The following is a 27,141-nucleotide window of genomic DNA, read 5'->3' as shown; positions in this document are numbered from 1 at the left end:
CAGTTTTTCATTTTCCAAATCCTCGATTTTCCAATTTTTAAATTTTTCAATTTTGCAATTTTTGGGCTTCCAATTGCCCGATTTTTAAATGTTTCGGTTTTACAATATATCATTGTATATTTTTTCAGTTTTGATTTTTCAGTTATACAGTTAAAGGAAATTATTTTTTCAATGTTTCGTTGGATTTTATAATTTTTCGTTTTTTTAAATTTTCAAATTTTCAGTTTTTCATTTTCCAAATCCTCGATTTTCCAATTTTTAAATTTTTCAATTTTGCAATTTTTGGGCTTCCAATTGCCCGATTTTTAAATGTTTCGGTTTTACAATATATCATTATATATTTTTTCATTTTTGATTTTTCAGTTATACAGTTTTGTAATTTTTCCATTTTTTTATTCGAAAAGTTGAAAAATTGAAAAATCGAAAAAATGGAAAATTGAAAGATTGAAAATTGCAGCACTAAAATTCAAACATCGAAAAACCAAAAATCCAGACACTTAAACATCGAAAAAAATTAATGAATCGAAAAATTGGGAAGAAGAAAAAACGAATCGAATCGAAAAACTGTAAAATCTAAAAATTATAAAATCGTCAAAATTGTGACATTAAAACATCGAAAAATTGAAAAATTAATTATCGAGAAACTGTAAAATTGAAAATCGAAATATTGGAAACAGGAAAATTGAAAAATTAATAATATAAATTATCACAACATTGCAGAACCGAAAAATTTTAAAAACTGAAAGAAAATAAAAAACCGAAACGAAAAGTTGAAGACGTGAGAATTTTTAATTTTTTTTGTTACTTCAGGTTCCCTATTTTTCAACATTTAGATGTTTCAGTTTTTGGATTTTTCAATTTTTCAATTCGTAATTTTTTGGTTCCCAATTTTCCGATTTTTCTTTCTTTTTTAATTTTACATTTTTTTTTTCAATGTTAGATTTTTCAGTTTCTGGATTTTTTAGTTTTTCATTTCTTCAATTTTTGATTTGCAATTTTTCTAGTTTTCATTTTAAATACATATTTAATAATAATTGTAAATTTTAAAATTTCACGTTTTTTCAATTTTACGATTTAGAACTTTTCCAATTACTGGATTTTAAAACCTTTACCGTTTTTACATTTCCTTTATTTTTTCAATGTTTCGTTGGATTTTATAATTTTTCGTTTATTTAAATTTTCAAATTTTCAGTTTTTCATTTTCCAATTCCTCGATTTTCAAATTTTTAAATTTTTCAATTTTGCAATTTTTGGATTTCCAATTGATTTTGAAATGTTTCGGTTTTACAATATATTTTTCGTTTATTCGATTTTTAAATTTTCCACTCTTCATTTTTTCAAGTTCTTGATTTCCAATTTTTAAATTTTTCAAAATTTTGATTTTATATTTTTTTTCATTTTTGATTTTTCAGTTATACAGTTTTGTAATATTTCCATTTTTTTATTCGATAAGTTGGAAAATTGAAAAATCAAAAAAATGGAAAATTGAAAGATTGAAAATTAAAGCACTAAAAAAACATAAAATTCAAACATCGAGAAACTAAAACTCCAGAAACTTAAAGATTGAAAAAAATTAATGAATCGAAAAATTGGGAAGAAGATTTTTCTTCTTCCCAGTTTTTTCGATTCGATTAGTTTTTACTAATCGAATCGAAAAACTGTAAAATCTAAAAATTATGAAATCGTCAAAATTGTGACATTGAAAGATCGAAAAATTGAAAAATGAATTATCGAGAAACTGTAAAATTGAAAATTGAAATATTGGAGACAGGAAAAATTGAAAAATTAATAATGTAAATTATCACAACATTGCAGAACCAAAAAATTTTAAAAACTGAAATAAAATACAAAACCGAAACGAAAAATTGAAGACATGAAAAATTGAAAATTAAAATTTAAAACTCGTGAAATTGGAAATCGGAAAACTGCAAAATGTGAAAACTGAAACATCCAAAGTTGGAAAATCGAGAAACTGAAAAATGTAAAATATGAAAATTCGAATAGTTACAAATCGTAAAATTGAAGAAACAAAAAAAATGAATTACTGAAAAATTGCAAATCGAAAATTCGAAGAACCCAAAAACTGAAAACTGAAAATTTTAAACTCAGAAATTATTAAATCTAAAAATTGAAAAACTGAAAAATTTAAAGTTGAAAACTCGAAAAATTACAAATCGAAATTCAGAAAAATCCAAAAATTGAAAATTTTTACACTGAAAAAAGAAAAATTATAAAATCAGAACATTGAAAAACTGAAAAATTGAAAAAATAAAGAAAATATAAAATCAAAACGAAAAATTGCAAATCACAAAATTGAAGAAACGGAAAATTCAAAACATTGAAATTGTTTTTTGTAAAATCGGAACATTGAAAAATCGAAAAATTATAAAAATAAAGGAAAATAAAAACGAAACCAAAAGTTACAAATAGCAAATTTTACAAATTTGAAAAATCGCAAATTGAAAAACAAAAAAATATATGTAAAATAGAAACATTGAAAACTCGATTAATTGAAAAAAACAGAGAAAATAAAAACCGTAAGGAAAAATTGCACATGGAAAAATTAAAATTTAAAATGGAAATTGAAAAAGTGCAAAATGTGAAAACTGAAACATCGAATAGGTACAAATCGAAAAATTGAAAAAAATTGAGATTGAAAAACGAAAAATTATAAAATCAGAACACTGAAAAAATCAAAAATTGAAAATAAAACCAGAAACCGAACCGAAAAAGTACACATCAAAAAATTGAAAGATTTAAAAATGAAAATTCGAATAGTTACAAATCGTAAAATTGAAGAGACAAAAAATTAAAATTGAAACATTGCATAGAAGAAAGGAAAAATTGAAAAAATTGAAATGGAAAAAACCAAAATCAGAAAATCGGAACATTGAAAAATCGAAAAATTGTAAAATTTTCAATCTTTGATTTTTTCGATTCCTCGACTTTCTAAATTTCAATATTTCGATTTTACTTCGTTTTTTCGATTTTGCACTTTTTCGATTTTTAAGTTTATCAATTTTTATCTTTCCTTTTTTAATTTTTGATTTGTCTAATTTTTTCAAGTTCTTGATTTCCAATTTTAAGGTTTTCCAAAATTTTCATTCTAGACTTTTTCGGTTTTGATTTTTCAACTTTGCAATTTGGAAAATTTTCCATTTTTTTATTCGAAAAATTGAAAAACTGAAAAATTGAAAAATCAAAAATGGAAAACTAACAAATCGGAAATGATCGAAAAACTGAAAAACGGAAAAACTGCAAAATCGAAAAAGTGGAAAATCGAAGGATTTGGAAAATTTACAAATGAAAACTGTGGTGTTATATATTTTATTTTGACAATCCCTGCTCAAATATTTTCTGTATTTTCTGTACAATATTTTCTCAAGTATTATTATTATTATTATTATTGAAATCCAAAAAACAAAAAATTATAAAATCGGAACATAGAAAAATCGACAAATTGTAAAGTCTTCAATCTGTGATTTTTCCAATTCCTCGTCTTTCCAATTTCTAAAGTTTTCAGTTTTATTTTAATTATCTGATTTTCCGATTTCTCTAATTTTCAATATTTTGATTTTACTTCGTTTTTTCGATTTTGCACTTTTTCGACTTTTAAGTTTCTCGATTTTTATCTTTCGTTTTTAATTTTTGATTTGTTTAATTTTTCAAGTTCTTGGAAACCAATTTTTAGATTTTCCAAAATTTTCATTATACACTTTTTCGTTTTTTCATTTTTGATTTTCAATTTTATAATTTTGCAATTTTTCCATTTTTGAATTCGAAAAATTGAAAAACTGAAAAATTGAAAAATCAAAAATGGAAAACTAACAAATCGGAAAAGATCGAAAAACTGAAAAAAGGAAAAACTGCAAAATCGAAAAAGTGGAAAATCGAAGGATTGGAAAATTTACAAATGAAAACTGTAGAGTTGCATATCGTGGAAGAAACAAGAAAAATGAAAAATTAAAAAATTGCCAATCGAAAAATAGAACAAACGAAAAATTGAAAACATTGTAGTGTTATATGTATATTTTATTTTGACAATCCCTTCTTAAATATGTTCTGTATTTTCTGTACAATATTTTCTCAAGGTAAATATAGTATTATTATTATTATTGAAATCGAAAAAACAAAAAATTTTAAAATCGGAACATAGAAAAATCGAAAAATTGTAGTCTTCAGTCTGTGGTTTTTCCAGTTTCTAAAGTTTTCAGTTTTATTTTAATTATCTGATTTTCCGATTTCTCTAATTTTCAATATTTTAATTTTACTTCGTTTTTTCGATTTTGCACTTTTTCGACTTTTGAGTTTCTCAATTTTTATCTTTGGTTTTTTAATTTTTCATTTGTTTAATTTTCCAAGTTCTTGGTAACCAATTTTTAGATTTTCCAAAATTTTCATTATACACTTTTTCGTTTTTTCGTTTTTGATTTTCAATTTTACAATTTTGCAATTTTTTCATTTTTTAATTCGAAAACTCGAAAAATTGAAAAATTAAAAAAATGAAGACGGGAAAACTAAAAAATCGGAAAAAATCGAATAACGGAAGAAAGGAAAAATTCCAAAATCGAAAAAATGGAGAATCGGAGGATTGAAAAATTTACAAATGAAAACTCGAGGAGTTGCATATCGCAGAAGAAACAAAAAAAATGAAAAATTGAAAAATTCCCAATCGAAAAATAGAACAAACAAAAAATTGAAAACAATAAAATTGAAATAACAGAAAATTATAAAATCGAAAAATTGAAATAAAAAACACTAAAATTATAAAATCGGAACATAGAAAAATCGAAAAATTGTAAAATCTTCAATCTTTGATTTTTCCAGTTCCTCGACTTTCCAATTTTTAGTTTTCAGTTTTATTTTAATTATCTAATTTCTCGATTTCTCTAATTTTCATTTTTTCGATTTTAGAATATTTCGTTTTCTCAATTTTTATTTTCAAAATTGGCATTTTAACTTTTTTTTTGTTTTTGATTTTTCAATTTTACAATTTTGCAATTTATTCATTTTTTATTCGAAAAATTGAAAAATAAAAAAAATAAAAATCGAAAAACTAAAAATTCCGAAAAAAATTATAAAACGGAAATACTTCATAATCGGAAAAGTGGAAAATCGAAAGACTGAAAATCGAAAACAGAAGAAACGATTAACTGAAACATTGAAAAATAAAAAATCGAGAAAGTTAAAAATCGAAAAAAATTATGGAATTGAAAAATTGGAAAGAAGAAACAAGGAATCGAATCGAAAAACTAAACTCGAAAAACTATGGAAGCGTAAAAAGATCGAGAAATTTGAAAAATTAATTATCGAGAAATTGAAAAATAAAAAATCGGAAAATTAAAAATCGAAAAATTAAAAAAGTCTTTTACACAGTTTTAAAACTTTTTCATTGATTTGATAACTGAAAAATGGAAAAATTCTAAAATCGTAAAATTGAAAAGGGAAAGTTAAACAAAAATAAATGAAAAATTGAAAAATTGCAAATCGAAAAATGGAAACCGAAAAATTAAAAAATTCAAAAATTCAAAAATTTCCTATTGAAAATGGAAAATTATAGACTCAAAACCCAAAAATTGATAAAATAAAGAAAATTGAAAAATTGAAGAAATGAAAAATTGAAAATCTAAAAATTGAAAAGTTAAAATTGGAGAACTCGTGAAATTGCAGATTGAAAAATTGCAAAATCTAATAATTGAAGAAATAAAAAATTTAAAAGATTAAAATTGAAAAAACAAAATATGTATCTATTATTATTATAAAATCGAAACATTGAAAAATGGAATAATTAAAAAAACAAGGTAAATAAATAACCGAAACGAAAAATTGAAAAATTAAAAATTAAAAACTCGAGAAAACAAATCGAAAAGTTGCAAAATCCTAAAAATTCAAAAATTCAAAAGTTGGAAAACTGAAAAACTGAAAAATTTAAACTTGAAAACTTGAAAACGTGTGTACCACATTCAACTTTTTTTTGAATAACCCCTTAAATATTTTTTACAAATTTTTGTACTTTTTTTCTGAATTCGACACGAACATAATAATAATAATTAAATACAAAATTTTATTATAAATATTAAATTATTATTAATATTGAATATCGTAGCCAGAAACAAATCAACGTTAGACATTAATTTTTCAAATCAGAGTGTGTTAATTTGACATACGTATTACACACTACTGTACTCAAAAAACTAAGACAGAATTCGAAATGTCTTCGGTGTTGCAAGAAATTCTATGTCTCAAAGCTGAAAATAAATTAAACTTTGAGAAAAGACCTTTACCGAAAGCGGATATAGCACAAATCATAAAAGAAAAGTCTAAAGACGTTAAGTGTTAAAATTTTCATACAATTTTAAGCAGCCGCAAAGAAGAAATATTAATGTTATAACAGTCTGTGGCGATTTTTCAAAAATAGTCTGGTGTCTCTCCTCCCCACACCACTCGCACCCGCCCCATCACCCATCATCCTCCACAACTCGGCTCCTTGCAAGGCCATTTCATCCCGAATTTATTTCCTTCTGGCGCCAATCCGCTTCCGCCTTCCCCTGCACCATTGGGACAGCCTCTGCATCCACGTGTCCGCAGCCCATTGCTTCATTTTTCTTTGGAGCGAATAATCCCATTATGGCTTGTAATTGACAACTCCAACGGCAATTGAAGCATTCAAAGGAAACACCACAAATGCGAATGAATTGATAAGAGAAAAAAGTTCCGTCGCGCGAAGGGAGAATCGATAAAGGGGTGGCTTTCAGGGCGCATGTCCCCAACCCTACGCGAAGGGAGCACGAGGATAATGTCGGTAGTCAATGTCAGCTTGGCTATTGTCGCACACGGAAACGGCGGCTTTGGGGGTGGGGGTGGGATGTCATACATTCAATTAGGGGGCGGAAATTGCGCCGTGATTTTATTTTCTCACTTACCTTTATATGATATACCTATTTATTTAAAATTGCCGAATTAAAAAATAAAAAACAAAAAGCCGCCCTAATTTAGCACGGCGAAGGTCAAGGCGAACCCTTAGCATTTAACTCGCAACTTGGCCTATAATCGTTAAAATAATGAGTGCGTTCCAGGGTCGAGAACACACGAGGGGTGAACAACCCCGCCTGCGTTCTTAAAATATCAAATACCATCGACGAACTTTATTACGATCACGTGTTTTCATCAACAAACACGTTCAAGGGTGGGTTATTTATTCGAATGGAGCGGCTTAGTCGGAGCGGATTTGGTCAGTTGTGTATGTATTTAATTGGGTTTAGTTTCGATGAATATTACATTGAGTGGATGAAATTGTGACAGAAGCAGGGGATGGTGCTTTGTTTTTGTTGTATCCGAGGGTGCATCGATCGGGTGTTGTGTATTTTGCGTTATTGAGTAAAATGTTGCAAATATGGTGCCTAGAGGCACAACGGAATTACGTCAAAGTTGCTTTCGATGTTTGAGAATGTGTGGTTTCAGGCAGAACGTAACTCGTGATGAAATTGCTGAGATTAAATTTTCAGTATGTTGGTAGTAGTTGACGTATTTTTAACAATACTTTAATAGGAAAGTTCTGAAACGTCCCACAGTCGCTCGTCTCGAAGTAAATTAACTAACCTACTTACTAATTACCTCCTAAGCCATAATTTACCTGCGGCTTCCTCCACCTGTTCCTCCTCTCTATTTTTATTTTTAAATATCTCCAAACTCCAAATTCTTTCGAATACTTTTGGATTCTTTTCATATACTCTCGTATTCTTTCGGAGTCTTTCACATTCTGTTGGATTCTTTCATATGTTCTCGTATTCTTTCCGATTCTTTTCGCACCTTTTAAGAATTTAGTTGGATTCTCTCGTGTCCTTTTCTATTCTTTTCGCATTCTCCCGGATATTCTGTCGGATTGTCGGGAATTATGTCCGAATTATCTCGTATTCTTTTATATTTTCTCGGATTTTTTTCAGATTCTATCAGTTTCTCTAAGATTCTCGTGACGTCTTTCGAACCTCTTGACATTTTAAGAATTGGGTTGGATTCTCTCATATTCGTTCCGTTCCTTTCAGTATTCTTCCGGATTCTACCGGATTTTCTGGAATTATGTTCGAATTATCTAGGATTCTCTCGTATTCTTTCATATACTTTTCATATTTTTTTCAGATTCTATCAGTTTCTCTAGGAATAACGTGGATTCTTTCGAATTCTTCCGGATTCTCTTAAATTTTTTCGAATCTTTTTGGACTGTTTCCATGTAATCTCGTATTCTTTACACATTTTTTAGAATTCTATGGGATACTCTCGGATTCGCCTGAATTCATTAAAAATTTCTGAATTTTCTCGGATTCTCATCAATTCTTTCGAACCTCTCGAACTTTTAAGAATTCGGTTGGATTCCCTCGTATTCTTTACCATTCTCTTCGTATTCTCCCGGATTCTGTCGGATTCTCTGGAATTATGTTCGAATTATCTCGCATTCTGTCGTATTTTTTTATATCGTTAAGGATTTTTTTCAGATTCCAATCTATCACATTCTTCAGAAAATTTCTTGGATATTCGTGAATTCTCTTGGATTCTACAAAAAAAACATATTTTTTCGGATTCTTTGAGTCTCGAATTCTATCGGATACATCCGGATTCTCTTCGATTCTATAAAATTCTTTACATAATCTCTCGTACTATTACATATTCTTTTGGAGTTTCTCGATTTTGTTGAATTTTTTCAAGTCTTTTCTATTTATTATTTTCGGATTCTCTCGGATTCACCCGTAAACTCGCGGATTCTACCGAATTCTTCCGAATTCTCTCAGATTCATGCGAATTCTTTCGGAGTCACTCGGAATCTCGGGTTCTATTCGTCTTTTTCGGATTCTCTCAGATCTTCTGAAAATTTGGCCGGATTCTTTCGTATCCTTCCGGATCCCTTCGAATTCCCTTAGACTCTCCCGGATTTTTTCAGATTCTATTCGTTTTCTAGGAGTCGCGTGAATTCTTTCGAATTATTCCGGATTCTCTTTAATTCTCTCCGATTACTTGGGGATAATGTACTCTTCCGTATTCTTTCGGATTCTTGCGCAGTTTCTCTGATTCTCTCAGATTTTTTCAAAACTTCTGATTCTTTTAGCATTTTTAGGGTGATACCGGATTCTCTCATATTTTTCGGGTTATTTTAGTATTCTCCCGAATTCTATCGTATACTCTTAGATTCTCTCGAACTTTTTCCGATTCTATCAAATTCTCGCAAATCTATTAGAAACTTTAGGATCGCTGTTTTCATATTCTCGCGTATTCTTTTCATATTATTCAGTTCTATAGAATATCGGATTGTTACTAATTCTTTCGAATTCTCTCGAATTCCCGTTGATTTTCTAAGATTATTTTGGCATTCTTTCGGAATCTGTCTGACAAAATTGTCAGATCTTCTGAGAATTTGGTCGGATTTTTTCTTCATTTCGTAATCTCCTGGATTCTGTCAGATTCTCCCAAATTATTTTCGAATTGTCCCGGATTCTTTCGTAATCTCTCAAATTCACTAGGATTTTTTCAGATTTTATCAGTTTCTCTAGGAATCACGTAGATTCGTTCTAATTTTTCCGAATGTTCTTAAATTCTGTCTGATTCTATCAAATTTTCTCGAATCCTTTTGGATATTTTGGGATTGTTTTCATACTGAATTCTCGCATTCTTCTGTATTTTATCGAATTCTTTCGAAGTTTCTCTGATTCTATCGGATTCTCTCGGATTCTTTCGTAATCCAGCGGATTCTACAGGATTCTTCCAAACTCTCTCGGATTCTCGCGTATCCTCTCGAATTCCTTTGAGTTCTCTAGGTTTGTTTTCGTTATTCTTTCGAATTCTGTCGGGCCTTCTGAGAACTTGGTCAGATTCTGTCGTATTCTCTTAGTTTCTTTCAAACCATCCGATTCCATTAGTTTTGATAAACATCACGTGGATTTTTTCGAATTCTTCTGAATTCCCTTAAAATGTCACCGATTCTATAGAAACTTTCGAATCCCTTTGGATAATTTGGGATTGTTTTCATATCCTCTCGCACTTTTCCTTATTCTTTCGAATTCTTGCAGTGTCTTCATTCGGTCGAATTCTCTCGGATTCACTCGGACTTTTTCGGAATTTCCCGGACTGGATTCTTCCGAATTCTTCGAATTGTCTTGGATTCTCGAAGAGTGTTTTCGTATCCTCTCGGATCTTCTGAGAATTTGATCGCATTCTTTCGTATTCTTTTCGTATTCTCTCGGATTCTGTCGAATTCTCTCGAATTATTTTCGAATTATCTGGGATTCTCCTGTATTCTCTTAGATTTTCTCGGATTTTTTCAGATTCTATTAGTTTCTTTAGGAATCATGTGGAGCCTTTCGAATTCTTCCGGATTCTCTTAAATTTTCTCTGAATCTAACAAATTCTCTGGATTTTTTTTGGATCTTCTCATAGATCTTCTCAGAACTTAGTCACAAGCTCTCATATGTTCTCGTAGCCTCTCGGATTCTTTTCGCAGGATTCTATCAGATTCTCTCGAATTAACTTTGGAGTCTCGATTTGTCCAAATTCGGTCGGATTCTCGCGAATTCTTTTGGGAGTCTCGAATTCTATGGGATTCTGTCTGATTCTTTAGGACGTTCTGAGAATTTAGTATCTCATATTCTTTCGGACTCTTTTTTATTTTTCCAGATTTTGTCGCATTCTCTCGGACTTTATCAGATCTTTTTTTTAGGAATCACATGGATTCTCTTAAATTCTCCCTGATTCTATAGAATTCTCTTGAATCTTGTTGGATTATTTAGAATTGTTTTCATACCCTCTCGTACTCCTCCGTATTCTTTCGGATTCTTGCGGAGTCTCTCTTATTCTCTCGGATTGTCTATAGAATACTTTCGAATCCTTTTGGATAATTTGGGATTTTTTTCATATTCTCTCGTACTTTTCCTTATTCTTTCGGATTTTTGCAGTCTCTTTATTTCTGTAATTTTCTTATATTCTCTTAGATTCTGTCGGATCTTCTCAGAATGTAGTCACATTCTATCGATTCTCTCGGACCGTTTGAGAATTTGGTCTGATTCTCTCGTATTCTCCTGGATTTTTTGTGTATTCGTCTAGGAGTCACGCGGATTCTTTCGAATTCTTCCGGATTCTCTTAAATTCCCTACGGTTCTTTAGAATCATCTCGAATCCTTTTGGATAGGTCGGGATTGTTTCCATATTCTCTCGTACTCCTCCATATTCTTTCAGCTTCTCTCGGATTTTCTCAGAACTGGTTAGAATCTTTCATACGTTCTCGTATTGTTTCCGATTCTCTCAAAGTCTCGGATTTTACCGGATTTTCGGGAAATTTGGTTAGATGCTTTCGTATTTTTTCAGATTATTTTCTCTCTGATTCTGTTGCATTCTTTCAAATTTTTCTTGAATTATTTCGAATTCTCTCGTATTCTTTTAGGTTCTCTCAGATTCAGGTTCCATCAGTTTTTCAAGGGGTGATGTGAATTTTTTCGAACTCTTCCAGATCCTCTTACATTCTCTCCGATTCTATTAAATTTTCTCGAATGCTTTTGTATACTTTGGAATTGTTGTTTTCATATTTTTTCGTACTCTTCCGTCTTCTTCCGGATTTTTTCGGAGGCTCTTTGATTCTGTCGGATTCTCTCAAGTCATCTCAGAGCTTGATCAGATTCTCTTATATGTTGTTGTAATTTTTTGGATTCTTTTGGATTCTATGGGATTCTCTCGAATTATTTTTGGATTTTCTCGGATTTACTCGAATTCTTTCGGAGTTTCGCGGACTCTAAGGTATCCTTTCTAATTCTTTCGTATTTTCGCGAATTCTTTCCGGACTCTCTCGAGTTGGATCGGATTCTTTCGTATTCTTTCTGATTCTTTTCGTATTCTCTGGGATTCTGTCGGATTCTTTTAGATTTCTCTCAGATTGTTTTCAGATTGCATCACTTTCTTTTGGAATTACGTGGACTCTTTCGCATTCTTCCGGATTCTGTTAAATTCTCTTCGGTTCTATCACATTCTCTCGAATCCTCTTGGATACTTTGGGTTTGTTTTCATATCCTCTCATATTCTTCCGTATTTTTTCGGAGTCTTACTGATTCTGACGGATTTTCTCAAATTTTGATCAGATTCTCTCATATGTTCTCGTAGTCTTTTGGATTCTTTTCGTATTCTTCAGGATTCTAGCGAATTCATTCGGAATTTCGCGGATTGTACCTGATTCTTCCGATTTCCTTCAAATTCTCTCAAATTCCTTCGGATTCTCTAAGATTATTTTCGTATACTTTTGGATTCTCTCGGAGCCTCGGATTTTATGGGATTGTTCCGAATTCTCACGGATTTTCTGAAAATTAGACCGGATTCTTTCGTATTCTTTCCGATTCTTTTCGTATTCTCTCTGGTCCTGTCGGGGTCTCTCGAATCTTCTCAGAACTTGATAAAATTTTCCTATATGTTCTCGTGGCCATTCGGATTCTTTTCATATTCTTCAAGATGCTATCGGATTCATTTAGAATTTTGCGGATTCTACCAGATTCTCTCGAATTTGCCTAATCTAAAATTGTTTTCTTTTTCTTTCGAATTCTCTCGGACTCTCGGATTCTATCGGATTGTTCCAGATTTTCTCGGATCTTATGAGAATTTGACCGGATTCTCTCGTGTTCTTTTAGATTCCCTCAGATTGTTTTCAAATTCCATCTGTTTCTCTAGCAATCACGTGGATTTTTTCGAATTCTTCCCGATTCTCTTAAATTCCCTCTAACTGTTGGGATTGTTTTCATATTGTCTCGTATTCTTCCGTATTCTTTCGGATTCTTTCAAAGTTTCTGATTCTGTCGGATTCTCTCGAATCTTTTCAGAAATTGATCAGATTTTCTCGTATGTTCTCGTAGTCTTTCACATTCTTTTCTCATTGTTTAGAATTCTCGCGGATTCCCGTGAATCCTCTTGGATTCTCTAGAATTATTTGCGATTCCTCGGAATTCTCTCGGAGTCTCGGATTCTATCGGATTCAAATATTTTTGTTTCTTCCGGATTATGTCGAATTCTCTCGAAATATTTTTGAAGCATGTCAGATTCTCTGGTATTCTTTTAGATTCTCTCGGATTGTTTTCAGATTCCATCTGTTTGTCATGGATTGTTGCGAATTCTTCCAGATTATCTTAAATTCTCTCCAATTGTTTAGAATTCTATCGGATTCTCGCAAATTCTGTCAAATTCTCTTGGATTCTCTAAGATTATTTGCGTATTCTTCCAGATTCTATTCGTATTCTTTCAGATTCTGTTATATTCTTTTAGATTCTCTCGGACCTTTTCAGATTATGTCAGATTTTATCGGATTCTCTCGAATTTTTTTAGAAAGTATCTTAGAGGCTCTCGCTGTTTTTTTTTTTAAGATTATTTCTTATTTTAAGAAAGTGAAGGCATTCGGAGCCGTTTAATGTTTTTAAACTTAACTTTGTATAAGTATTTATGGAATGGAAGACTTTCACGACCACAATTAATACCAGAAAGACGTTGTCTTCACTTAGAAGTTTCCACCACCCTCAGGCTAAATCATTGCTCTCCCTTTTCGATAGAATTATCTATATCCAAACCCAAACATGCGAAAAATCGCAATTTTTCGACAGGAAATACTGCCACTAAAATCCATCTCCTCGATTATATGGTCTTGCAAAAAATCATAAAAGGATTATTCCCTTGAGACCCGTCTCAGCGTCACTAATTCCCCCAAGCCTCCTAAATATCTGATAAATACTTTATTTGACTTTTATCGAATTTGTCACTAAATCTTAACGATAAGCTTCGATGTCGCTTCTTTATTTACTGAAGTTCCTGTCTCTGATTCGACGTCTTTGTTGTCAATTTAGAGGCAGTAAGTGAATTTTCAGTTACAGCAGCACAAAAATTGAAAGTTTTTCCAACAATAGAATAGTCGGAGATAAAAAACACTATAACCGTATAAAATTCTGGACCCGTTCCAGCTACCCAATGAGGAAGTCATCCACACAAATAAACACTTCCCCAACAACAGGATCGATACCGCTACCCGAGATCCGTGTTTTCGCAAAACTAAATCACCCCATATTAATCACCCCACCCCTTCAAAACCACAACAACTACTTACTTACTTACTTACTTTATTGACGGAAAAACATCCTTAAACAATACAAAGAAAAAATAATAAAATCACATGAGAATGTTACAATATTTTTAAAATAAGGTTTGCCTTAACTTAGTTTGAAATTTAGGAAATGTATCTGAATAAAAATCAATTCTGCCATAAATAGAATTACAAGTAAATAATATATTATTAAGTGGTGAAAACAACAAATATTTCGTAAAATTAAATTTAATGTAGAACAAGGGAGCTTGTCTAACATTGAACTGAGGAACATAGAAGTTAATAGAATTCAGAATGTCAGAATCGCACATATTGTTTAGAAGTTTATACATAAAACAAATTTTGTGAAAATCACGACGTACACTTAATAAAGACAAACCCAAATAAGATTTACTAAGACTAGTAGAATGAGAGACCTTAAGTGGTAATTTGAACAAAATAGATTTGACAAACTTATTTTGAATGCGTTCAATTCTATTCTTATGTATCTGATATATAGGATCCCACAGTATGCACCCATATTCCAAGACTGAACGGACCAATGATGAATATAATACTAGAGAAGTACGAATATCATTAAAATCATGACAGTATCTCTTTATACACCCTAATACTTTATTAGCTTTTGAAACAATATATTCACAATGCAGGACAAAGGATAATTTGCTGTCTAAAATGATACCAAGGTCTTTTACGGAAGAAACAACTTTTAAGGAATTATTGTCAATAGCATAACACGGAATTGATGCCAGAATTTTACGACTAAAACATATTACTTGACATTTGCTATAATTTAATTTCATTAAGTTATCCTTACACCACAATGAGAGAGAATCTAAGTCGCTTTGCAGTAAAAACATATCGTTACTATCCCTAATAGTTTTAAATATTTTTAAGTCATCAGCGAACAGGCTAAAATTACATTTGAGTATATTAGACACATCATTTATATAAATGGAAAAGAGCAAAGGCCCGAGAATTGACCCTTGTGGGACCCCAGAGGTAATAATCTGTGAAGACGAGAAGCAATTTTTGAATTTCACAATCTGGGATCGATTATCAAGGTAACTAGTAAACCATAGAAGTAGATGACCAGAGACACCATAAGCGCTAAGTTTATTTATTAATATTTTATGACTAATTTTGTCAAAGGCCTTGCTGAGGTCAGTATACACAGTGTGAACTTCAGCACTCTCAGAAAATGACTTAATAACGTTATCAGTAAAACTTAACAAATTAGTTATAGTTGACCTTTTACGAAAAAAACCATGCTGATTCAAAGAGATAATATTTTTAAAAGCATAAGAAATATGAGTGTATACTATCGATTCCAATATCTTACAAGGTGTTGATAGGATGGAAACAGGCCTATAATTTTCAATGGAAGACTTACTACCTGCTTTATGTATAGGTACAACATGAGTCACCTTCCATAATGACGGAAACTTACCAGATTGTAATGATAAATTGAACAACAATTGCAGCGGTAATGCTAAAGACTTACCACAGTTCTTATAAAATTTTGGAGGAACGAAATCAGGACCAGCTCCCTTGTTAGAATCAATCATATCTAACGCACTTTTAACATCTGTCAAGTGAATGTTAATTTTATCAATATTAACCACTGAATCAAAAACAGCATTAAAATTAGGATTAATAACGTTACAATATACAGAGCCAAAGTAATTACTAAAACATTGACAAATATCAATATCATTATAAAAAATTTCATTGCCCAATCTCATTGGCAGTGGCATTTGACAATTAGATTTTGTGCGGATAAATTTCCAAAAGTTACTGGGATTTAACAACAAATCATTTTGAATATTAGAGATATGTTCACTATACGCACTCTTAATCATAACTTTACATAAACTTCTCAAATTTACAAATTTCACATAGTCTGTATTAGTACTAGTTCTTTTAAATTGCTTGTGAGCAATTTTCTTTGCCTTTATAAGATTTATAATATCACGACTAAACCACTTGGGATACGAAGAAGTTACTTTGCGTTTGACTGGTACAAATTGCTCACAAGCAGCATGTACATGTTCATAGAAAATATTTACTGCATCATCAACATCAACGATATTATCAAAAATTGAATACCAATTAATACCAGAAAAATAGCTACAAATATCAACGTAAGATGCAGAGTTAAAGTCAAAATAGTATTCAACTTTATTACAATTCATATCAATGAAGCAGTCAAGAACAACTTCAATCAAAAGAGGTGGATGACTAGCATCAATAATACTAAGGGAATTACACAATGACAGGTTACAATCATCTAAATTAGTGAAACATAAATCTAGTACATTACCAGCTATATTTTTAAAACAATTCAACTGGTGTAAACCACATGCAGAGAAAGAATCGCAAATGTGACATTCACATAGCCCTGCGGATGAAAAAGGAACATAACCATTAAACTCATCATCAGGATGCCACACGATGTTGGGTAAATTATAGTCACCAACCAGGAAAATATAAGAACTGACATTTTTTTCACATATATCATTTACTGTTTCAGTATGCACTACGTATTTACCAATTCCAGAATCAGGAGGTAGGTAAACTGTTCCTATAATAATGTCAACTGAACCAACAGTTATTTTTACAAATAACTGCTCAACAGTATTTACATTTAATAATATCTCACTAGATAAAAATGTCTTCAAAACAGCTATGAGAACCCCACCTCCGCGCATTTTACTACTGTTGAACATGTTACGATCACACAACTACTCAAACTACACCCAATACACTTAACCAACTTATCCTCAAAAATCACAAATTCAACTTAAAACGAATTTAGCCGCCTCGAAGCCCATTTTTAATCCATATCCCGACTCCTCCACATAAATCTGCATAAATTTTCCATCGAAACGTAATCATTGGACTCTTTCGTATCTTTCCGGATTCTTTCGAACTCTCTTAGATTGCCTCGGGCTTTTTCAGTTTCTATTCGTTTTTCTACGAGTTACGTGAATTCTTTCGAACTCTTCCAGATTCTCTCGAATTCTCTTCGATTCTCTAAGATTGTTTCGTATTTTTTCGGATTATCTCATTTTTCGGATTCTTTTAGTATTCTCTCAAACTTTTTCCGATTCCATTAGTTTTTCTAGAAGTCACGTGTAATCTTTAAAATATTTCCGGATTCTCTTAAATTCTCTTCGATTCTATCAAATGCTCTCGAATTTTTTAGATACTTTGAGATTGTTGTTTTCATACTATGCTCTCGTACTCTTCCGTATTCTATCGCATTCTGTCGGATTCTTTCAGAATTTCCTTGGATTTTCTAAGATTATTTTCGTAGTCTTTCGAATCCTCTCAGAGTCTCGGATTCTATCGGATCTTCTGAGAATTTGGTAGGATTTTTTAATTTTCTTTCCGATGCTTTTCGTAATCTCCCGGATTTGTCGGATTCTCCCAAATTTTGTCCGAATTATTCCGGATTCTTTCGTACTTTCTTAAATTCTCTTGGATTTTTTCAGATTCTATCAATTTCTCTTGGAATCACGCAGATTCTTTCGAATTTTTCTGGATTCTCTTAAATTCCACCCGATCGTATCAAATTCTCTGGTATATTTTTCGATACTGGAATATGGGTTTGTTTTCGTATTGAATTCTCGTATTCTTCTGCATTCTATCGGATTCTTTCGGAGTCTCTCTGATTCTGTCGGATTCTCTCGAGTCTGCTAAGAACTTGGTCAAATTCTGTCATATGTTCTCGTAGTCTTTCATTTTCTTTTTGCATTGTTTACGATTCTATCATATTCTTTCGGATTCTTCCGTAATCTAGCGGATTCTACTGGATTCTTCCAAACTCTCGGATTCTCGCGAATTCTCTCGAATTCCCTTGGGTTCTCTGGGATTGTTTTCGTATTCTTTGGGATTCTGTCAGGGCTTCTGAGAATTTGGTCGGATTCTGTTGTATTCTGTTAGTGTCTTTCGGACAATTCCAGATTCCATCAGGTTTGCTAAAGATTACGTGGATTCTTTCAAATTCTTCTGGATTCTCTTAAAAAGGCACAGATTCTATAGAATACTTTCGAATACTTTTGGATGATTTGGGATTGTTTTCATATTCTCTCGTACTTTTCTTTATTCTTTCGGATTCACTTGAATTTACGCGGACTCTACCGGATTCTTCCAAATCCTTCCGAATTTTTTTCGAATTTCTTTCGAATTTCCTTGGATTCTCGAAGAGTGTTTTCGTATTTCCTGGGATCTTCTGAGAATTTGGTCGGACTCTTTCGTATTTTTTCTGATTCTTTTCGTATTCTGTCGGATTCTTTCGAATTATCTGGTATTCTCTCGTATTCTCTTAGCTTCTTCCGTATTCTTTCAAAATCTCTCGGATTCTGTCGGATTCTCTCAAGTCTTCTCAGAACTTGGTCAAATTATCTCATATGTTCTTGTAATCTTTCGGATTCTTTTCACATTCTTTAGAATTCTCCCGAATTATTTTCGAATTTTCTCGGATTTACTCGGATTTTTTCGGAATTTTGCGACCTTGGATTGTCTAAGATTGTTTTCGTATTCTTTCATATTTTCTCGAAGTCTCGGATTCTATCGGATCGTCTTGAGAATTTGGTCGGATTCTTTCGTATATTTCCGAATCTTCGCATTCTCCCGGATTCTGTCGGATTCTCCCAAATTATTTTTGAATCATGCGGATTGTCTCGTATTCTTTTAGATTCTCTCGGATTGTTTTCAGATTCTCTTCAAATCACGTGGATTCTTTCGAATTCTTCCGGATTCTGTTAAATTCTCTCCGATTCTACAAAATTCTCTCGAATTCTTTCGTATTTTTTCGGAGTGTCACTGATCCTGTCGAATTCTTTCAGATCTGTTCAGAACTTGGTAAGATTCTCCCATATCTTCTTGTAGTCTTTCGAATTCTTTTCGCATTCTTTGGGATTCTATCGGATTCTCTCGAATTCATTCGGAATTTCGCGGATTCTACCGGATTCTTCCAAATTCTTTCGAATTCTCTAGAATTCCTTTGGATTCTCAAAGATTGCTTTCGTATTCCTTCGGATTCTGTCGAATTTTCTCCAATTATTTTAGATTCTCCCGGATTGTTTTCAGATTCCATCTGTTTCTCTAGAAATCACGTGGATTCATTCGGATTCTTCCGGATTCTCATAAATTCTCTCCAATTGTTGGGATTCTTTCCAATGTGAGACAATTCTTTCAGATTCTTTCTAGTCTTCTCAGAAATTGGTCAGATTCTCTCAAATATTCTCGTAGTTTTTCACATTCTTCTCTCATTCTTTAGAATTCGCTCGGATTCTCGTGAATTATTTGCGTATTTGAATTCTCTCGGAGCCTCGGATTCTATCGGATTCTTTCCAGTTCTTTTGTATTCTTCCGGATTCTCTCGAATTATTTTTGAATTATGTCAGCTTCTTTTGTATTCTTTTAAATTCTCTCGGTCCATTTTCAGATTCCAGCAGGTTCTCGAGGAATCACGTGGATTCTTCCGAATTGTTCCGGATTCTTTAAAACTCTTTCCGATTCTATCAATTTCTCTCGAATCCTTTTGGTTACCTTGGAATTGTTTTCATATTCTCTCAAATTTTTCCGTATTCTTTCAGAGACTCTACGATTCTGTTGGGTTCTTTCGGATTGTCTCAAAAGTTGCTCAGATTCTCTCATTGTTCTCGTAGTTTTTTCATATTCTTCAGGATTCTAACGAATTCATTCGGAATTTCGCGGATTCTACCGGATTTTTCGGATTCTTTCGAATTCTATCAAATTCTTCCGGATTCTCCTAAACTCTCTCCGTTTTTATCAAATTCTCTCGAATCCTTTTGGTTACTTTGGAATTGTTTTCATTTTCTCTCATATTTTTCCGTATTCTTTCGTATGATTCTGTTGGGTTCTTTCGGATTGTCTCAGAAGTTGCTCAGATTCTCTCATTGTTGTCGTAGTTTTCTCATATTCTTCAGGATTCTAACGAATTCATTCGGAATTTCGCGGATTCTACCGGATTATTCGGATTCTTTCGAATTCTGTCAAATTCTTTTGGATTCTCAAGATTGTTTTCGTATTACTTCGGATTCTTTCGGAGTCTCGGATTCTATAAAATTGTTTCGGATTGTCTCAGATTTTCTGAGAATTTGACCGGATTGTTTCGTATTCTTTCCGATTCTTTTCGTATTCTCCTGGATTCTGTCTAATTCTCTCGAATTAATTTTAGATTATCTCGTATTGTTTTCAGATTGCATATGTTTCTCTAGGAATCACGTGGATTCTTTCGAATTCTTCCAGATTCTTTTAAATTCTCTCTAATTGTTTAGAATTAATAATAATAATAATAATAATAATGGTTTATTAACGGAAAACTCCAATTACATAAGAAAAGAAATATAAATAATTTTTAAATAACTTAACTTATAACTAAAAAAAAAAAACAAATACAAATTTATATAAATAGATAAACTGGTGAATATATTCCTTGATACAGATATTAGCATGCATAAAAAAAACAAAAAAAAAACAAAACTTAATGTCGGTAATAAAAAGTAATTTTATTCTTGAAAACCGCTTTGGAAGAACTAAATAAACAAACTTCTTTGCGTTTGATATAACAATTAGCAGCCTCCATAATTCTTCTTAAAGGATGATTAGCAGAGAAATTAGTTGTCGCAGGAGGAATCCTAAAAATAGATAGGTTACGTGTAGATCGACTGTCAACTGCCGGGACGACGAAGGACAACTTAGCTAACAAATCTGGATTGTATCGGATTCTCGCGAATTCAAATTCTCTTGAATTCTCTAGGATTATTTGCGTATTCTTCCCGATTCTCTTCGTATTCTTTCAGATTCTGTTGTATTCTCTTAGATTCTCTCGGACCTTTTCAGATTATGTTAGTTTTTAGGAGTCACGTGAATTCTTCCAAATTGTTCCGAATTCTCCTAAATTCTCTTCGTTTTTATCAAATTCTCTCGAATCCTTTTGGTTACTTTGGAATTGTTTTCATATTCTCTCGAATTTTTCCGTATTCTTTCGGAGACTCTACAATTCTGTTGGGTTCTTTCGGATTGTTTCAGAAGTTGCTCAGATTCTCTCATTGTTGTCGTAGTTTTTTCATATTCTTCAGGATTCTAACGAATTCATTCGGAATTTCGCAGATTCTATCGGATTATTCGGAATTCTTTCGAATTCTGTCAAATTCCTTTGGATTCTCAAGATTGTTTTCGTATTACTTCGGATTCTTTCGGAGTCTCGGATTCTATAGAATTGTTCCGGATTGTCTCGGATTTTCTGAGAATTCGACCGGATTCTTTCGTATTCTTTCCGATTCTTTTCGTATCCTCCTGGATTCTGTCTAATTCTCTCGAATTATTTTAGATTATCTTGGATTGTTTTCAGATTCCACATGTTTCTCTAGGAATCACGTGGATTCTTTCGAATGCTTCCAGATTTTCTTAAAATCTTTAGAATTGTTTAGAACTGTATCGGATTCAAGCGAATTCTGTCAAATTCTCTTGAATTCTCTAGGATTATTTGCGTATTCTTCCCGATTCTCTTCGTATTCTTTCAGATTCTGTTGTATTCTCTTAGATTCTCTCGGATCTTTTCAGATTATGTCAGTTTTTTAAGGAGTCACGTGAATTCTTCCAAATTCTTCCCGATTCTCCTAAATTCTCTCCGTTTTTATCAAATTCTCTCAAATCCTTTTGGTTACTTTGGAATTGTTTTCATATTCCCTCATATTTTTCCGTATTCTTTCGTATGATTCTGTTGGGTTCTTTCGGATTGTCTCAGAAGTTGCTCAGATTCTCTCATTGTTCTTGTAGTTTTTTCATATTCTTCAGGATTCTAAGGGATTCATTCGGAATTTCGCGGATTCTACCGGATTATTCGGATTGTTTCGAATTCTATCAAATTCTTTTTGATTCTCAAGATTCTTTTCGTATTACTTCGGATTCTTTCGGAGTCTCGGATTCTATAAAATTGTTTCGGATTGTCTCAGATTTTCTGAGAATTTGACCGGATTGTTTCGTATTCTTTCCGGTTCTTTTCGTATTCTCCTGGATTCTGTCGAATGCTCTCGAATTATTTTAAATTATGTCGGATTGTTTTCTGATTCCATATGTTTCTCTAGGAATCACGTGGATTCTTTCGAATTCTTCCAGATTCTCTTAAATTCTCTCTAATTGTTTAGAATTGTATCGGATTAAAGCGAATTCTGTCAAATTCTCTTGAATTCTCTAGGATTATTTGCGTATACTTCCCGATTCGCTTCGTATTCTTTCAGATTGTGTTGTATTCTCTTAGATTATCTCGGACCTTTTCAGATTATATCAGTTTTTTTGGAGTCACGTGATTTCTTTCAAATTCATCCGGATTCTCCTAAATTCTCTCCGTTTTTATCAAATTATCTCGAATCCTTTTGGTTACTTTGGAATTGTTTTCATATTCTCTCAAATTTTTCCGTATTCTTTCAGAGACTCTATGATACTGTTGGGTTCTTTAGGATTGTCTCAGAAGTTGCTCAGATTCTCTCATTGTTCTCGTAGTTTTTTCGTATTCGTCAGGATTCTAACGAATTCATTCGGAATTTCGCGGATTCTACCGGATTATTCGGATTCTTTCGAATTCTATCAAATTCTTTTGGATTTTCAAGATTGTTTTCGTATTACTTCGGATTCTTTCGGAGTCTCGGATTCTATAAAATTGTTTCGGATTGTCTCAGATTTTCTGAGAATTTGACCGGATTGTTTCGTATTCTTTCCGATTCTTTTCGTATTCTCCTGGATTCTGTCTAATTCTCTCGAATTATTTTAGATTATCTCGGATTGTTTTCAGATTCGATATGTTTGTCTAGGAATCACGGGGATTCTTTTGAATTCTTCCGGATTCTCTTAAATGTTCTCGAATTGTTTAGAATTGTATCGGATTCAAGCGAATTCTGTCAAATTCTCTCGCATTCTCTAGGATTATTTGCGTATTCTTTCCGATTCTCTTCGTATTCTTTCAGATTCTGTCGTATTCTCTTAGATTATCTCGGACCTTTTCAGATTATATCAGTTTTTTAGGAGTCACGTGAATTCTTCCAAATTCTTCCGGATTCTCCTAAATTCTCTCCGTTTTTATCAAATTCTCTCGAATCCTTTTGGTTACTTTGGAATTGTTTTCATATTCTCTCATATTTTTCCGTATTCTTTCGTATGATTCTGTTGGGTTCTTTCGGATTGTCTCAGAAGTTGCTCAGATTCTCTCATTGTTATCGTAGTTTTTTCATATTCTTCAGGATTCTAACAGATTCATTCGGAATTTCGCGGATTCTACCGTATTATTCGGATTCTTTCGAATTCTATCAAATTCTTTTGGATTCTCAAGATTGTTTTCGTATTACTTCGGATTCTTTCGGAGTCTCGGATTCTATAAAATTGTTTCGGATTGTCTCAGATTTTCTGAGAATTTGACCGGATTCTTTCGTTTTCTTTCCGATTCTTTTCGTATTCTCCTGGATTCTGTCGAATTCTCTGGAATTGTTTTAGATTATTTCGGATTGTTTTCAGATTCCGTATGTTTCTCTAGGAATCACGTGGATTCTTTCGAATTCTTCCAGATTCTTTTAAATTCTCTCTAATTGTTTAGAATTGTATCGGATTCTCGCGAATTCGGTCAAATTCTCTTAAATTCTCTAGGATTATTTGCGTATTCTTCCGGATTCTCTTCGTATTCTTTCAGATTCTGTTGTATTCTCTTAGATTCTCTCGGACCTTTTCAGATTATATCAGTTTTTTAGGAGTCATGTGAATTCTTCCAAATTCTTCCGGATTCTCCTAAACTCTCTCCGTTTTTATCAAATTCTCTCGACTCCTTTTGGTTACTTTGGAGTTGTTTTCATATTCTCTCATATTTTTCCGTATTCTTTCGGAGACTCTACAATTCTGTTGGGTTATTTCGGATTGTCTCAGAAGTTGCTCAGATTCTCTCATTGTTCTCGTAGTTTTTTCATATTCGTCAGGATTCTAACGAATTCATTCGGAATTTCGCGGATTCTACCGGATTATTCGGATTCTTTCGAATTCTATCAAATTCTTTTGGATTCTCAAGATTGTTTTCGTATTACTTCGGATTCTTTCGGAGTCTCGGATTCTATAAAATTGTTTCGGATTGTCTCAGAATTTCTGAGAATTTGACTGGATTGTTTCGTATTCTTTTCGTATTCTCCTGGATTCTGTCTAATTCTCTCGAATTATTTTAGATTATCTCGGATTGTTTTCAGTTTCTATATGTTTCTCTAGGAATCGCGTGGATTCTTTTGAATTCTTCCAGATTCTCTTAAATTCTCTCGAATTGTTTAGCATTGTATCGGATTCAAGCGAATTCTGTCAAATTCTCTTGAATTCTCTAGGATTATTTGCGTATACTTCCCGATTCGCTTCGTATTCTTTCAGATTCTGTTGTATTCTCTTAGCTTATCTCGGACCTTTTCAGATTATATCAGTTTTTAGGAGTCACGTGATTTCTTCCAAGTTCTTCCGGATTCTCCTAAATTTTCTCCGTTTTTATCAAATTCTCTCTTTTGGTTACTTTGGAATTGTTTTCATATTCTTTCATATTTTTCCGTATTCTTTCGCATGATTCTGTTGGGTTCTTTCGGATTGTCTCAGAAGTTGCTCAGATTCTCTCATTGTTCTCGTAGTTTTTTCATATTCTTCAGGATTCTAACGAATTCATTCGGAAATTCGCGGATTCTACCGGATTATTCGTCGAATTCTATCAAATTCTTTTCGATTCTCAAGATTGTTTTCGTATTACTTCGGATTCTATCGGAGTCTCGTATTCTATAAAATTGTTTCGGATTGTCTCAGATTTTCTGAGAATTTGACCGGATTGTTTCGTATTCTTTCCGATTCTTCTCATATTCTCCTGGATTCTGTCTAATTCTCTCGAATTATTTTAGATTATCTCGAATTGTTTTCAGATTGCATATGTTTCTCAAGGAATTACGTGGATTCTTTCGAATTCTTCCAGATTCTTTTAAATTCTGTCTAATTGTTTAGAATTGTATCGGATTCTCGCGAATTCGGTCAAATTCTCTTAAATTCTCTACGATTATTTGCGTATTATTATTATTATTATTATTATTATTATTATTATATATATAGTCGGTCAACAGGTTATTTACCCAATTACAGACCAACAAATAACCGAAAGCAAATGATAAGAAGTAGAATAACTAATCAGCAGCTACAAATTACTGTGAATCCCAAAAAGGAAAAGTTTAAAGCTACTCCAAATCCCAATGCAGATTTTCAGATTAGGTGGGTCAAAATATACGTGTAATCAATCAATAATCATGGAGGATCAGTTAATTCAGATAGTAAATTAACTTACGAAGTAATGTGAAAGCCTACTAAATTTGGGAATAATTAAAGAATTTAAGAGCCCGCAGTGATGTTGAAAAAAGATCAATCTTATTATGTGTTCTATTACCGATCCTACACATAGTGGACATAGGAGAGAATTTGGCGATATCAGTTCTCGGGCAGGCTATGTAGAAAATTTCAGAGTGGCGAGATACTAGACTTCGAGGACGTGCATTAAATGATAATCTGGCTAGCATTAAAGGACAGTCAACACTGTTATTTATCATTTTAACTAGGAACAACACAAAGAATTTTTTACAAGTTTCCATAAAACTGGAGAAAGTGAAGCGATTTAAAAGCTCAGATTGAGGAAAACCAATAGGTGGGTAAAAACCATTCTCTCGGTAAAACAAATATTTAAGAAACCTTCGTATGACACGCTCCAGATGCATTAAATGAATGTTATGATGAGGACACCAAATAATGCAAGCATAGTAAAGTTTGCTGCCAATTAATGAATTAAAAAGTCGAATGATAGTGTCACAGTGTTGAAAATCTCTAGAGTTCCTTATGATGAAACCCAAAGTTTTCATGCAGTCTGCCACAACTTTGTTAATATGATAAGCAAATGTGAGCCTACTATCAAAAACAACCCCAAGATCCAAAACGGTCTGAGGCCTGGCTAAGACTACCCCATTAAGGACATATTCAAAGTGAATATTATATCGCTTTAAAGAAAATGACATTACACAACATTTATCTTGATTTAACAAAAGCCTGTTCAAATTGCACCATACCACAATCCTATTCAAATTGTGTTGTAACTTAAGGCAGTCATCAGTTGAACTTACTCTATTGTATATCTTGATGTCATCTGCATATAAAGAAAATTCAACATCTAATTCATTCGAGATATCATTGATGAACAATAAAAAAAGAAGCGGACCAAGTACAGAACCTTGTGGTACTCCCGATAAAACAGTAATGACATCAGAATCATATCCACAGCAATGGACATATTGTTTTCTGTCACCTAAGTACGACCCAAAAAAGGTAATTAATTGCATATTCAGGCCCAAAGCATAAAGTTTATCAATTAATATACCATGATCTAGTTTGTCAAAAGCCTTTGAAAAATCAAGATATATTACATCGGTCTGTAGTCCACAATCGATAGAGTCTGCGATAAACTGTGTCACACAAAGAAGATTTGTAACTGTAGAGCGGCCACTCATAAAGCCATGTTGACGCTCTGTAATTGAAGCGGCTACTTGAAAATACAGTTGTTTATAAATTAAAGATTCAAAGATTTTTGCAAAATTATTAAGAATTGAGACAGGTCGATAGTTTTCAACAGCAGTTCGAATTTTGCCTTTATGAACAGGAATGATTTTGGAAAGCTTCCAACAATCTGGAAATGTTCCTAAGTTAACACAGAGATTAAAAAGAACAGATAACGGTTTAATTAAAACCCGAGCACAATCTTTTATGATAAATGCTGGTATACCATCAGGACCCTGAACATTGTTCGATTTAATTCTGTTGATAGCTTCAAGCACTTCATTTTCACTTATGATAGACACATTTATGTTCACATTTGTATTGTCATATTTAACTTTGTTAAGGTTACAGCTAGAACTAGGGATATAGGTTGATTCATAAAATTGTGCAAACGCATTAGCAATATTTTTTGC

The 27,141-nt window shown here is 32.3% G+C and overlaps 1 protein-coding gene across 7 annotated transcripts in view; it reads left to right on the top strand.

The window, feature by feature from the left end:
* Positions 1 to 27,141, top strand: part of LOC135140256 (potassium voltage-gated channel subfamily H member 6-like) — a 262,036-nt gene that overhangs the window by 171,380 nt on the left and 63,515 nt on the right. The window lies entirely within an intron of this gene.

The sequence above is a fragment of the Zophobas morio genome, unplaced genomic scaffold (assembly GCF_036711695.1).
Source record: "Zophobas morio isolate AGI-343-1 ecotype UQ-CSIRO unplaced genomic scaffold, CSIRO_AGI_Zmor_V1 ptg000038l, whole genome shotgun sequence".
Lineage (NCBI taxonomy): Eukaryota > Metazoa > Arthropoda > Insecta > Coleoptera > Tenebrionidae > Zophobas > Zophobas morio.
Note: the sequence above shows the minus strand (reverse complement) of the source record. Positions and strands in the feature narration are given on the sequence as shown.